The sequence below is a fragment of the Tursiops truncatus genome, chromosome X, assembly GCF_011762595.2.
Source record: "Tursiops truncatus isolate mTurTru1 chromosome X, mTurTru1.mat.Y, whole genome shotgun sequence".
In the NCBI taxonomy this organism is placed as follows: Eukaryota; Metazoa; Chordata; class Mammalia; order Artiodactyla; family Delphinidae; genus Tursiops; species Tursiops truncatus.
The window spans coordinates 54,935,042-54,939,034 of NC_047055.1; positions in this window are offsets into that span (position 1 = coordinate 54,935,042).

Sequence of the window (3,993 nt, forward strand, 5' to 3'; positions counted from 1 at the left end):
ATGGGAGCTCGGAGCAAAAACCTGTGTTCTTATCCAGGCTCCACCAATATCTAATTGTGTGACAATATCTAATTGTGTGACTCTAAATATGTTACCTAACCCCTATGAACCTTAGTTTCTTTTTATTTTAATTTTTTTTTTTCATTTTTTTTTTTTTTTTTATTGCGGTACGAGGGCCTCTCACTTCTGTGGCCTCTCCCATTGCGGAGCGCAGGCTCCGGACACGCAGGCCCAGCAGCCACGGCTCACAGGCCCAGCCGCTCCGCGGCATGCGGGATCCTCGCGGACCGGGGCACGAACCCATGTCCCCTGCATCGGCAGGCGGACTCCCAACCACTGCGCCACCAGGGAAGCCCCTTTTTATTTTAATTTTATTTTTAGTTTTTGGCGGTACACGGGCCCCTCACTGTTGTGGCCTCTCCTGCCACAGAGCACAGGCTCCAGATGCACAGGCCCAGCAGCCATGGCCCATGGGCCCAGCCGCTCCGCGGCATGTGGAATCTTCCCGGACCGGGACACGAACCCGTGTTCCCTGCACCGGCAGGCGGACTCCCAACAGTGGTTGGGAGCCACCAGGGAGGCTCGAACCTTAGTTTCTTCAAATACTAAATAGGAATATTGTCTATAACACTTCCTAGTTTTAAGAATAAGATGATATGTGAAAAACACTTAACCTGTACCATTGAATACACATTCAATAATTGGAGTTGTATTTATTATTTCACTTCATTATATTTATCCTTTTAGGATAAGCTTGTGCTGGGCTGCCAGCAAGATGATTTCACAGGTCAAGTCTGTACTTCTGATATTCTTAGGATGGCTGGGGGAGAAGGCATGGGCTAAGAGAATCTGTAAGTTTAATTGGGAATTTGGGAATTCATGAAAGGGTGCATTCACAAGGATGTTGGTCACACGAAGTATCCCCCTCTGGCTATTTTTTAGAAATACACACAGCTTTAGAGTACAAAAAAAATCAATTTGAAGCCTTGTTAAAAATACAAATTCCTGAATCTCACCTATAGGAGGGCCCAGTAATCTGCATTTGCAATCATCAAAAATGATTTTTAAGCAGGTGAGAAATGAGCACTCTTTAATAGACCATGTAGTTCACTGCACCACTTGAATTATTATTTGTTAACAAAAGAGGGTGAGATTCTGTACTAATGCAGATTGCTAAGATTTAACGTATTTTGACTTAGTTACCAGCATACCTCTTCCCCAAGTGATTTTATTTTTTACATAAAAATGTTTTGATTAACTTTACTGGCAATATTCAAACCCATTTATGGTTATAGGCATAGATTAAATACTTCATAGCTTTGCAGATAAGAGAATTTGAGCTATTCAGCCTCATTACAGATTGCATAAAAGGTGGGAATTAAGTGCACTCTTGGATTCATCAAATAATGAATGCAATAAATGTTTAAATTGTTTTGAAAATTTCTGAGTGAGCTCTTAAAGAAATATTGCTTTCCACTTAAAATATCATTCTGAGTTCTCTTTATCTGTCACCATTTATTAAAGGAAGTAGCATTTCTTTGCTAAATCTGTGAACATGTAACTCAAGTTATGTTTGGAAGTTCTTCAACAAGATTATTCTAAGAATTTAGACTACAGATTACATTACTATTTTATAAAATTTAAAGGTTCTTGATGGTGGGATAGAACAAATTAATCTTAGATAGTTGAAAGGCAGAACTCTTTGTTACTTACAGTTGCAAACTAGACAAGGCTGCCACACAGGGAGTTGCACCCAGAGACAGAGGACAAGGAACAAGGGGCAACATATGTAGGGCAAGGGGGGGATGGGGTGAGGTAGGTTTCCCAAGTTCCCTGTGGATTGGGTTACCTGAAAAATTTCCCAGGTTCATAGGCCTAAGGGCTGTCCCTGTTGGTGTGGGAGCTTAGTAAACTGCTTGCAAAAGGCAACTGAGAGATTTTAGGCATGACTTCAAAACTGTATTAAGATAGCATTTACAAAATACTATATTACATTAACTTTTTCCCTCCTCCCCCTAAAATTTACCTTAGATAACTGTGTGAATGAAGCATTTAGTGTTTCTAGTAAGGGACCAAAAAGAAGCAGGGATTTCCACACTACAGAAAGAAAATTAAATGTTCATTGAGTGTGTCTTATTTGATGAGCATTTTGTGAAGTGTTAATACATGGCTCCTTTGGTCCTATTCAGCTGGAGATACCAAAAACTACCCAATTCTGGCATGGAGATGGGAAGGGAGTACGTTGTTAGGTAATTATACCTCCTTTGAACCTTGACAGATGAGTAGGATTTCACAGGTAGATAAGGGACAAAAAGGGCATCATGGATAGAAGGAACATAGCACAAAGATATAAAAGCATTACAAAGTATATGGTAAACAAGAAATAACTTTTTGTTCATATTCAATATGACTACACCACAAATTATTGGAGAGGCAGGAAGAGGCCTGAATGTGGGTGGTCTTATAGCCTACCTAAAGACAATTACACTTGATCTTATGAGTGATAAAGAACAATTCAATAATTTGAACTGAAGAATGATAAGTTCAGATTTGCATGTTAGAAAAATCATTCTAAGGACAGAATAGAAAACAAATTGCAAGAGACAGGTTAAATACAGAGACCAGATCAGAACGTATTTTGAGAATCCAGATGAGAGATGATTAGGGTCTAAATGAAAGCAGTGTTAATAAGGATGCAGAAGACAGGACAGACAGGAAAGATTTTTCAAATATAAAAGATTAGGATATTGGTTTCATGGCAGCATCTAAGGTAAAGTAGGTCAGACAGAAAAACACAAATGTTCTATGTTATCACTTATATGAGAACAAACTAGTGGTTACCAGTATGGAGAGGGAAGGGGGAATGGGCTAGAGAGAAGTATGGGATTAAGAGATACAAACTACCAGGTATAAAATAAATAAACAACAAGGATATATTGTACAGCACAGGGAAAACAGTCATTATTTTGTAATAACTCTAAATGGAGTACAATCTATAAACATATTGAATCACTATGTTGTACACCTGAAACTAATATAATATTGTAAATCGTTTATGTTTCAATTAAAATAAGAAAAAAAGAAAAATAATAAAATTATGATAAAACCTTTAAAAATAGGTTATTTAACATGTAAAGTGTTTATTGTTATTTTTGGAAAAATAGTTTTGAAATTTCTGCTTTAATTTTTAATATGTAAATATCAACACATATGAACCACTTAAATAAAATCTGTTTGGGATTGAATTTTAGCAGAATGTAACACTCCAAATATGCCACTTTACCATGTGGAGCTGAAGGCAATCAAGACCCACCAGAGTCAAGAAAAGTTTTTACCTCCCCCTTAACTGCCTAAAAGAGATCAGAAAAGGGAGCTTGTACCAGGAAAAGTGCTACTACAAGAGATAACTTTTTATATCTGAGAAAGTTATCTACATGGCAGGGCAAATATTTATTTACCAAACATTTACTCTTCTCAACTTCCTGTGAATTGCCTTCCTCTCCTTTGAAGCCCCAGACCACTACCCACTTCTCCTTACTCAGGATGGTATATAAGCCTCAATTGCCTGGCTGCCTTTAGTCTCATATCTTTGTGGGACTCCCAGAAGTATGCTTTTAAATTTATGTTTCTGCTGTTAATCTGTCTTTTTATTACAGGATGGTATCAACCAAGAATCCAGAAGGATAGAGGAAAAATTATTCCCCAGTGCCCACAGGTTCATTAATAATCTTTAAGAGTGTAAAAGAATCCTGAGACCAAAAGTTTGAAATGCACTGATTTTGAATTAATTCCAAGTTTCTGAACTGGTCAACCAGGAGAATGCTGCCTTTTCCTAAAAAAGTGACACAACACAGTAGCAGGTTTGCGGAGGGTAGATCAAGAGTTCAGTTGAGTTGGATATGTTGAATGAATTGATTTTTATGTGAGGCATTTAGATGACTCCTCTATCAATCAGATTATTGGGTATGGGGTCTAGGAAAAAATCTTGAGCTG